This window comes from Myotis myotis, unplaced genomic scaffold, assembly GCF_014108235.1.
Source record: "Myotis myotis isolate mMyoMyo1 unplaced genomic scaffold, mMyoMyo1.p scaffold_m19_p_10, whole genome shotgun sequence".
In the NCBI taxonomy this organism is placed as follows: Eukaryota; Metazoa; Chordata; class Mammalia; order Chiroptera; family Vespertilionidae; genus Myotis; species Myotis myotis.
Window position 1 is genome coordinate 3,744,439 of NW_023416314.1, and position 11,852 is coordinate 3,756,290.

The following is an 11,852-nucleotide window of genomic DNA, read 5'->3' on the forward strand; positions in this document are numbered from 1 at the left end:
AATAGGTGGCTGGTGTGTTTTCTCCTCTTCAAAAGCTTGTGGCTAAGCTTCAAATCCGAGGGCCTATCCAACTGAGCTCCTGAGGCTTCGAAGAGCCTCTTCCCCACTTGTCTAGAGCAAGGAGACGGGCCACTGGCCTGGGGGTCACCCGTGATTCCTGTCCTTGCTTTTCACGGGGCCAGGCCTGCTGCTGACATCTCGCAGCTCTCGTGTCCCACTGGGGCTGCTGCTCCCGTGGCCCAGTCCGTCCTCCCATCTTCTGCAGATTTATGGGGCTGCCACCAAGGCTCCTCCAGACCAGGGACCACCGTTCTGCTTCAAGTCCCCCCAGCACATGACGAGATCCGAGCTTCTAACGTGTGAAATCCACACTTTGGGGTGAGTGCAAAACCTTTACAATGGGTGGATTAGTGAACATTTAAAGTTAATGTTTAGATATTTATATGAATGTATATAGTAAAAAATATAACTAATACATTATACATCATTTCACAGATATTATTACTCACAATGAGGTGAAGGTAGACTATAAATTTTAAAGTGAGTCAAGTTTAGGTAAATTGTTTTTGAAAGTAATGGTACAGGGAGTATCCAAATGAGTAAAGTTTGGGAAGCACTGTATTAGCTAATTTACTAATTGATTGGTTAGTTGGTTAGTTGGTTGGTTGGTTGGTTGGTGGCTTTGTTACTGATAGAATTTTTCCCCCAATATTTCATTAAGAAAATTTTCAAACATAGCAGAAAAGTTGAAATAATTGCATAGCAAATACCCAGATGCCACCACTTAGATTCTACAATATTTTGCTGTATTCGTTTATTATGTACCTGTCCATACAGCCTTCTCTTACACCCTCCATCAATCTATCTGATGTTTTCGGATGCATTTCCGACATCAGTGCACTTCACCCTCAAACACTTTAGCATGCATATCATTAGAGTGCAATATTTGTTCATGGTTGGCTCATTTTGGGGGAGAAGTAAGATTTACATGCCACGAAATGCACAAATCTTAAGGGTATCATTCAATGAGTTCTATAAGTTCCTACACCTGTGTAATCCACCATCGTACAGAAACAACCACGGTTGTGATTTTTCTCACTGTGTATTAGTTTTGCCTGTTACAGAAGTTCATCTACATGGACCGGTACAGGATGTACCTTCTGTATAAGGCTTCTTTCACAGTGCAAGGCGAACGCTTTTGAGATTCATCCATGTTGACGCCCGTCTCAGCGGATTGTTCCTTTTTGTTGCTGAGCGCTAGCTCTCTGTGTGTCCATGCTCCTGCTGTTGATGGACATCTTGGCCTGTCTCCAGGTTGGGGTCTGTAATCAATAAAGCTGCTATGAATTCCTCTACAAGATGCTTTGTAGATATATGCTTTTACTTCTCTTGGATAAATAACCAAGCGTCGTATTGCTGATCATAAAATAGATTTATCTTTAGTTTTTGAAAAAAAAAAAACACACACACAAACTAACAGGTCTTTCTTCAAAGTGGTTACACTCTGCCACCAACAATGTACAAGAATTACAGTTACTCCCCGTCTTTGCCAACATTTGATGTTTTCAGCCTTTTTAATTTTAGTCATTCTAATGGACGTGGACTTGTATCTCAAGCCTTTTTTTTTTAAATGTGCTTATTGGCCATTTGTGAACTTTCCTTAGTGAAATTGTCAGATATTTTCCCAGTGTTTTGGTTATCCTGTTTGTTTTTCATGATTGAGTTGTAGCAATTCTTTATAGATCCTGGATCTAGTTCTTTGTCAGATTATGTTTTGTAAATATTTTCTTTCAGTCTGTGGGTGGCTTGTTTTCATAATTATGTCTTTTGTTGAGCAAAATGTTTTGATTTTGACAAATTCTAACTTATAATAATTATTTCCTATGGTCATTGTTGTCAGTGCTCTAAGATGCCTTTACCCACTCCCAAGGCATGAAGCTGTCCTGGGTTTTCTTCTAGACGCTTTTGAGTTTTAGCTTTTACATGCATGTCTGTGGTCAATCTCAAATTAATTTTTGTGTGTGGTATGAGTCAGGGGTCAAGATAGATTATTTTTTTATATAAGTAACCAGTTGTCTCAGGAAAAAAAAAAGTTGTTGAAAGACTTTATTTTCTTCGTTAGGTGGCTTTTGCAATTTTGTCAAAAATCCAATGACTGTCGGTGTAGGTCTGTTTTGGGCTCTCTGTTCTGCTCTACGAATTGATGGATTTTTAAAAACAAATTCTTAAAATGTTAGATTTTGAAGGAAACTTAGAAAGTCCTTAATGTATCAGTTTGTAATCTTTCTTGGATAACAGAGCCCTTTAAGAATCTGATGAATATTGTGGTCCATCTCTCTCTAAAGGTATTTCCTATAGATATAAATGTTTGCATATATTGGGGGAGGGGGAGGTCATAGACCTTTTTTGAAATCTGTATCTCAACTCTCATATTTTCCAGAAGAGAAGGTTTAGGCCCAGAGAAGTTATACGATTTGTCAAAGGCTACAGAGTTTAGCTCGTGGTAACCCAGACTAGAACCCAGTGCCTTTTACCTGCTACACCAAGAAAATGAGTAAGCCACACTCTCTATTATCCAAGAGCTTACATTTTAGTGAGGAAGTTAGACATGTACACAACTAACCACAATAGAGAGCACTGTCAGATAAGAACCAAAGCAGAAGTATGTGCTGCAGGGACATGGAGATTCCAGGTAATCAGGGAAGGCTTCATGGAAAAGGAGGCATTTGAGCTGGACCAAAGAGATGTGGTGCAAGTATGCTACAGTCCAGGGTATTCCAGGATGAGTGAAAGCTCTAGAGTAGAAAAGACTAAGTTCATCAAAGCTAAAGTCCAGGTCTGTGTGGGTATGAAGCAGTAGATGTGGATATATTAAAAATGGATATATAACCATTTTGATGGTTATAACAATACTCCACACATTCTGGCTGATGGCTGGGGAAAACTTCCTATGAATTGGTATTTTTCAAGCTTTGTTCCTGAAGCCATCACTATTATGAATTGAAAACTCTGTGTTTCTGAGTGTATTTAGAATGGCAGACTAAACCAACCCCTGGGTGAGAAAAGGAGGAGGTGGAGGCAAGCAGTTGAGCAGAAAGAATTCATAAGTTGGTGTGAGCACACACCACATTGAAACCTGTGTCTAAAATGCACTGATTGTGTGATCCTTCACAAGTCATGTGACCTTTCTGACCTTGACCTCCCATTTCATCATTTGTAAAATGAGACTAATCATAGCACCAGCCTCACCGGGTTGTTGTGATGTATCAAAGAAATAAGATATGTGAAAGCACGTCACCCTGGGCAGAGAACCGTGCAAAGAGGGGAGACCACCTTATTATAAAGAATGACCTTGAACCTCAGTCCTGGGAATCCAGACTACTGGTGCTGGGCAATGACTCAGAGAGGCAGCGATTCAAGGGAAACACAGGCACCTATACTTAAAGCCAAAGCCTGAACAATGCCTTCCGACCCCAAAGGCAAAGAGTTGTATGGAAACTGTGACTTTACACACATCAATAGGCTTCATTTTTTCTATTTCCCATTCAAAGCCACCCTTGAAATTTATTTAACCTTATCTCTTATCTCTTCAACTCTATCTCTGTGTCTTTGGAGAGTCTTTGGAGAAGAGGAGGAAAAGGTATTTCCCCAGACTCTATTTATTCTATCAACCAGGATAGGCTAGGTTACGCTTCAGTAACAAACAACCTTAAGGTCCTAGTGACTTAGAACAACAAAGACTATTATTCTGAGAACAATAAAAGAATATAGAATAGAGCTGGGGACTTTGTTCTGTTTTTCCTCACCTTAGAATTTGGACTAACAGAGCAGCCACCATTTCAAATATTACCAGTCACTGTAATAAAGGAAAAGACAGTTTGGGAGTGTTTGGCATCAATATGAAATGCTCTGGCTTAGGAGTGGCTCTCATGACTTCTGCTCCCAACTCATTGTCACATGGTCACACAGTCACACCCAACTCTACGGAGCTCAAGAAAAGCAATCAAACCGCATGTTTAGAATGCGGAGAACAGAAGTAACACATGGCTCCCCCTTCCTTGGACCCATCATGCTGTTCACATTTAGTGGCTTTGTACAGTCTGTTTCTTCTGCTTGGAATGCCATTATCTCTTCCCAGAGAGAGGCTATTCATCATTCAAATACCTCCCCATCTCGAAGATAAATGCTGGAATTATCTATATGCTTTCCTGCTACACTGAGAACTCCTTTAGAGGAACGAGATTAGTGCCTCTAGGCTGAATGAATGAATGAATGAATGAATGAATGAATGAATGCTGCAACTCCTTGCCCAAGACGGCCTGACCTGATCCCCCACCTCACAAATGGCTCTGGATGTCATGGAAGGAGAAAAACAAGTTTTGCCACACCCTTCCCAGCGTCTGCACTATAATAGTGGCCGTGCGGCAAGCATTAACCTGTACCAGGCACAATTAAGGATGCTATTTACATCACCTGATTGAATCCTCCAAGCAATAGTCTACGGCAGTGGTTCTCAACCTTGGCTGCACATTAGAATCACCTGGGAATCTTTTTAAAATCCTGATGTCTGGGCCTCATCCTCGGAGGATGTTTCTTTGTTATGGGGTGGGGCCACAACATTAGTCACAAAGAAACAGAATTTTTGGAGGATGAGGCCCAGAAATCAGGATTTTAAAGATTCCAAGGTGATTCTAATGTGCAGCCAAGGTTGAGAACTACTGATCTATGGCCTTGAGTTAGAAATCACGACAGTAAAGTTTAGAGAGGTTTGGTGACAGACGTAGTCAGTGAGAGACCCAGGCTTAGCGTGCAGGTTCATCAGAGGCTAAAACCCATGCTTTGAACGGTGCACTGTGTAGTCTCCACAGGTCACAGAGACAGGCCAAGGCCGCAGGCCCATCCCCACCAGGCTCAGGTTTCAGTCTCTCCCAGCACACCCCTGACAGCAAAGCCAGGGGTCCCACTGTCCACAGTCCCGAAGCAAATTTCCACAGATTAGAGAACTAGATATAGCAGAAGCTCTGCCCCAACACAGGCCCATGTGGTGGGAGCCCAAGCAAAGCCCATCAAGGAAACTGGCTTGCTCTGACCATGACAGAGAGAACACTTATATGAACAGTTCATTGAATTGGGATTATTAAGCCTGAAAAAACAAAAAACAAAACAAAACAAAAAATCTAAGAGTAACTTAATAGATTTTGTTTGATGACCAAATGTTCACTAAATCCACCAAGGATAAAAGATTCATCTTGGGGGACTTCTATTAGGCAACAAGAAGCCTCTCTTAACAGGACAGAGTATTAAATATATTTGACAAATAAAGGGTGATGGAGTCTTCCTTTGTATCTAGGGTCTCTATCTACTCAGTCATTTATTTGTTTATGCGTTTAACCACTTATTCTTTCAGCATTTGTTTATCTACCAGGCCCTGTGCTAGGTCCTAGAAATATAAATATGAGGAAGAAATAACTCTGCCCTTGAGACCTTCTTCCTGGAATCTCTTTTCAAGATGCAAAATTTCTTGGAAAAATATATAACAGTTTATAACACCTTAATGCAAATACATTTTTACATTTCCCAGGGAGGCCCTGGTTACCAGACTTGATTTACGTGGTAGAGGCTGAAGAGCAAGGCCTGGGAACCCAGACTACTACAGAAATGTTTATGCTTTAGGATCCCACTGGTTTCCTATTGCTGCTGTAACGAATTACCACAAACTTCAAGTGGCTTAAAACAACAGGTATGCATTATCTTACCCTCCTGGGGGCGAGAGGGCTAAAGCCAGTTACACTGGGCTAAAGTCAAGACGTTAGTAGGACTGATTTCTTCCGTAGGTTCCAAGGGGAGAATCCTTTTCCTTAACGTTTTCACATTCCAGTGGCTGCTAGCATTCCTTGGCTTGTAGCCCCTTCCTCCATCATCAAAGTTCGTCATTACAGTCCCCTCCTTCTGTTATCACATCTCCTATCTCTGACTCTGACACATCCCATTTCCCTCTTATAAGGACTGTTGTGATTACATCTGGCCCCTCAAGATACTCTCTCCATCTCAAGAACCTGAATTTAATCACATCTGTGAAATCCTTCTGTTATACAACACTAGAGGCCCGATGCACGAAATTTGTGCAAGGGGCTTGGCCCTCGCAGCCCTGGCTTCGTCTGGAAGGTCGTCTGGACAGTCATCTGCTGTTCGGTCTAATTAGCATACTAGCTCTTTTTTATATAGGACTTCCAGGTTTCAGGGCTTCGCACCTGGACCTATTTGGGAGGCACTATTCAGCCTTTCACGGGGATAGAAAGACTATTACAGCCACTTTTCCTATTGACAGTTGTATCCAGGATTGGCCCTGACATTCGCCATCGCTGTGGTCATTGTGGAATAGGGGAGACTGCCTTGGCCAGTGTCACACAGCTCCTGGGACCGCAGAGTCACCGGGTTCGCCCTGTGATATGGCCAACCCTGGGTGGGAGTTTAGATACTATGCTGGCTAGAGGCAAGAGAACAGACAAGATAAACCTTTCATACCCATTCCAGTTCTATAATGATAGCTAACACTTACTAATCATTTATCAAAGTAATCTGTGCACCAGTTTTAAAAAATAAACTGTACTAACAGACTCACATCCAGCAACAGCAGCCCCCGATTCACCCTCCTCACCTCGTCAGTCCCACAGAGGGAACCTCTCGCAACTCTTAGTACTTCCCACTGGCTTTTCCCTCCACTCTTAAAGAGCACGGTCGTGCTGCTGTTTCCCGCGCTTTCAGTGTCAGACAGTTTCTACTAAATCCCCATGATTGCAGCTGAGGGTTTTGCTCTCTGCTACACTGCCACCTTCTCCCTGCTACCTCTCCCCATCCTCCCAGTGTAAGTATCTGCGGTGAAAGTAACAGTCTGTGATAGACTCTGAGTATGGGAGGGAGGAACACTTTTCCCCTCAGAGTTCTTCTGGCTGCTCGAAGAATCAAATTGACAAGAGCCCAATGAACAGGAGAAAAATAACCAAATGTGTCACGTAGGTACATATGGGGGTCCATAAGAGTATGGGGCCAGAGGACAGATCCGGCAGTTGAGGCTTATCCACCATCTCGAGCTGAGGAGAAGGGAGGAGGAGGGAGTGGTTTAGGACTTCCAGGACAGAAGGCAATTCGTATGGAGATGGGTGCAAACGCTTGGGAACTAAATGTTTGCTGGGCCATCTCCAACACTGGGCATGGGAGGACTTTCATCACATGGCCTTCGCTGGGCTCCTTCCTGACAGTCACTAGTTCAGATTAAACTATGGCGGTCTGCCATGGGAGCTCCCTGCCCGGAGCAGGTCCTCTGCTAAGTTCTTTTAGGCAGTTTGGAGTGCTCTTCATAAGTACCGTTCCCAGCTGAGCAGGCACTGTACCATAACATGTTGTTTTCCTGGAGTTTATGCACACATGATTTTTAAAAAATGCTGTTTTAAATGAACCAACTACTCTTTCTCTCCCCCCTACAAATGTTCCAACTGTTGGGTCACCCAGCAAAAGTTTTCCAAATATTTATACTGATCAGTAATCCTCCAGCCCGCCACGCCCATCTGGGCTTTCCCCCTCCAGCCAGGGGCAGCGCTGCTGCCCCAGAACTTTGCTTTGGCCATCTTCCTAGACTGGATTCCCAAAGGCCCCCAGCAGGGGTCAGGCCTCAAACGCCACCCCCACCACCACCACCACCACCACCACCGCTGCCGTGCCACACGGCTTCTGTAAGTAGGCATTCCAGAGAGTCGCTATGAATCTGAGCAGGAGGAAGCTGCTGCCTGGTAGTTACTGCTGATGGTCGAATTGCGTTTGAACTCTACACTTGCACACACTTTCCAAACAGACGACACTTCTCCGAGTGTGAGTGTTGGCTCTGCTCTTCACACCTGGAACACAGCATGCACGCAGGGAGTTATCTTTAACCTCAAACAGCCTCGCAGACATGCCTCCTTTGCCACTCCGGGCATCCTTCCTCCCTCCTGTGAGGCTTTGCTCAGAAGCAACATCTGGTGGGTGTGGGTGGTTTTCTTCTGTGATTTATTTATTTTCTCTACCTTTCTCCCCTTAGTCTTGGAAGACTTCCAGTGTGCCTACAGCCTGCCCAAGCAATGGAGCTTCTATCTCAGTGGTTCTCAACCTTCTGGCCCTTTAAATACAGGTCCTCATGTTGTGACCCAACCATAAAATTATTTTCATTGCTACTTCATCACTGTAATGTTGCTACTGTTATGAATCGTCATGTAAATATCTGATAAGCAGGATGTTCTTAAGCGACCCCTGTGAAAGGGTCGTTGAGAACCGCTGTTCTATCTGAACCATGTACCCCTGCACCCACCTACTTCACTCCTGTGCTGTCACACACACACAGACTCCCTGAGCACTTTGCCCCAGCCGTGTGAGGAGGAGAAAGTCCTGGTCAGTGTCAGAAGACATGGGTCTCATCAGCCTGTTGGACTGGAATCGTGAGGGTGAGAGGCATGAGGGGGAGAGAAGAGAGGTGTGATGAGGGAATTGAAGCTGCTCCACGTAGCCCCGCGTGCCATTTTGCATGTCCTCCTTGGGACGCCTAGCTCCCTCACAAACATAGGCACACACCGTGAAGAGCCAATTACCGCTGGCTTTTACCTCCACCTGGGGAAGCCATGGATCCCCAAAGGGCACGAGCCCTTTCAGAACCAAAGCCCGGCCGCGGCGGCCGTTCCACCGAAGCGGCCCTGCACCGTGGCTCTCTCCTCTCTCTCCCGTTCTCTTTTTCCTTTTTCTTTTGCCTCCATTTTTCCCACCCTCCCTCCCTCGTTTCTCTCTGCTGCTCCTTCCTTTTAAAAACAAGCAGAGCAGCCACCCTCCTGTTGATCTGCTTGTGCTCCGTGTGCGGAGCCTGGGGACCGCCCAGCGTAGTTCCCTGTGGCTGTTCCGTTGAGCCCGACTGCGGCCCAGCAGCGGCAACGCAGTCCCGTCCCAGCTCCGTGAGGTCCCGGAGGCTGACAAGCAGAACAGCCTCTGCTTTGTTTGTGTTTCACTCGTGGTGCCCTGTGAGCCAGGTGGGCTGCGGGCCGGGCTCCTCCCGCAGGACACATCAGAGAGGAGCTGGGCTCCATGTCGTCCCTACACACTCCCTTCCGCTAACACGCGCGCACACACACACACACACACACACACACAGCTCAGGCCCGGTGGCGGGTAATGATCCAGCCCAGGGAGCATGAGCGGGCGCCCAGGGAAGGCAGTGTGATGGGGAGGGTGAAGGTGAGAAGGAAGAGAAGTAATGCCGGGGTGGGCAAAAATAGGTTTACAGTTGTGCATGACATTCTTCCGAGTTAATAAAGCTCTTGTAATCATTGTAGTCTGCGTGTCTTTTTCCATACGAACAACTGTAAGCCTACTTTTGCCTGCGCCTGTACTGGTATTTATTGAGACGCTCACATATTTCACTAGGCACTTGTGCCACCCTCATGCTTCTCTTTGGAATATATGTTGTTGCCACTTTTTCTCTCAGAAAAAACTGAAGTCAGTCATCTACTTGGCCTTTTCCCTTTCAAGTGGTAGACCTGGAATCCCCAAATTCATTCACAGTCTGCAGTGGGTGGGTGGCTGGGTGAGTTTTTAACAGCTCTTCTGGGCAAAGAGCCCAGATCCGACTGTCAGAGACATGGGCTAGATGATCACCCTCCAAATTTTGAAACAGAACATGGTTATATAAAGTCGCAGGGGTTTAGCATCACCGTTAGACACACTCCCAGCAGGCCCGAGCCCCCCGCCATGGAGCAAGAGTGGTACAGTATCTCAAAAGCATTTTAAAAATGGTGAGATTTCAGCACAGCATACTTACAAGGTGGTGTCATCAATACTGCAGCTGAAATAGCGAGGTTTTACCTAAAAATGCAGAGGTGATGACTCGGTTGAGAGGCATTAGGAATACATTAGGGACGGAACAATGGAAGCCCCAAGCCACAAGTCATTACTGAGGACCTTCAAGTTGCTGGGTGCTAAACTAATGTAGACAGATCCACTGACCCAATAGCTTAGACTGTTCTGGACAATTCCAATTCTAAATATTCTCTTTAACAAAAGAGAATCAGTGACAGGTACTAGAAGTTTCATACTTTTGGCATCTGAACCATTTAAAACAACAACAATAGCTAATATTGTTTCATGCTCTGTATGAGCAAATTCTAAGGTTGACCCAGCCACTAGCTCATCTAATCCTTGCAAATACCCAGGATGTAGGTGCTATATTAACAGTACCTGGCACAGAGCTGATCAATAAATATTTATCGAATGAATCACCACACTGTTTTCTAGACTAGAAATATAACACGGAGGGATATTTCAGAGCACGTCCTACATCACACAGCTAGTGAGGGATTGACGGGAATGATAACCCAGGCAACCTAACTCTGTCACTGCCTGCCAGACCCTGCCCAGCACAGCCTGCGTTTCCCCGCCTCATTCCACTGCCTCTCTACAAGGGGACCGACCCCACGCAAGTTGAGGAAGCAGTAAGGTGGTGGAACCTGGTTTCCAAGGAGAAGCAATTTCACGGCAGGGGACTGAGAACAGCCCAGGCTATGGCACCGCCACCTAAGGAGACCCGCGGCTGGATCTGGGCCTGCCGAGGGATTGGAAGGGAACCTCTCTGTTATCAGGAGGTGCCAGCCCAGCGCAGGACGCGTCCTGGTCCCAGCCATGGGCAACGACTACCCGCCCTTTCAACTGCCTCCTCAGGCCTCAGGCCTGAGTCGCAAAGGGCGAAGCTAGACTCGTGTTTGTACTTAGAAGCAGTAATCAGTTCCAGCGCCGCAGCTGCAGCTGTAGCTGTGGGAGTGGTGACAGTGACATCCATAGAGCATGTCCCATGTGCTGGTGACTCTATGCACATATGCCATTCATTCTTCCCATCTTCTTTATGAGAGCAACTGTATGAGCCCCATTTTGCAAATGAGGAAACTGATATATTAGAGATTAAAACCAAGAATTTTACAAATCGCCAGCATCTAGATAGGAATAAAGAAGTGTTATGGGTAGCCTCCTCAAAGAAGGAAAGGCATTTAAGACTCATACCTGCGAGCTCACCCATGGAAGAAACTGCAAAGGGAGGGTTCCATTCCTGCCCCTGGGAACAGTGGAGGGTTACGGGGTGAAGTGTATACGAGCATCTGCATTTTCCGGTACAAGCTAATTGACCCACCTGATGCTCCTCCACCATCTGTCTTCCCACTCACACCCCCACCACTCCCCCACCCCCAGCTATTAGGGCAGCCGGGAGCCCAGAATAGTCCCTCATATCACCCGCGCCAGGAAGAGATGGCCTAACACTCTGTGCACCCCCAACAGGGCGGAACCTCTGAAAAAGAGGGTGCCTGGCTTTATTCATTCTAAAAACAGGTATTGTGTCCCTTCTGTACCAGGCACATTTCTAGACATGAGAACAGACCAGTGAACACAGCAGAGAAAAGCCACCTGCTCTCATGCAGATTCCGTTCTGCCCAAGAGACCAGGAGTGGCAGAGCCATCGGCCAGGGCCTCCCTCAGGGAAACCTCAGTCCCCGCGGAGCTTCACAGGAGAAGCTCCGCGAGGCGGACCTGCTGTCTGTCCTCCCAGCAGCTACCCTTGTGTCACAGCGTGCGCGCGACAAACAGGGGCGAGTGTCCAAGTCTCCCCAAGTCATACCCCACCCCTCAGGGCCCCTCTGCCGACCCTGTGCGTGGCTCCATCGCTTCCTCACCGCTTTGCATCCATGCCAGCCCAAGAAAGCCCCCAGCCCAACCCGCTGGGCCTCGCACCCGCAACAGCCTTATCAGGGGGTCTCTGCGCAGGGAGCACAGAGCCGCAGGGTGTTGATTCC

General features: G+C 46.3%; 1 long non-coding RNA gene across 1 annotated transcript; it reads left to right on the top strand.

The window, feature by feature from the left end:
• LOC118662614 lies at positions 1-9,162 on the top strand. The gene is made up of 3 exons (XR_004969809.1): positions 1-378; positions 5,582-5,740; positions 8,075-9,162. It is a non-coding gene; the product is annotated as an uncharacterized LOC118662614 (long non-coding RNA).
• Positions 9,163-11,852: the final 2,690 nt, after the last annotated feature.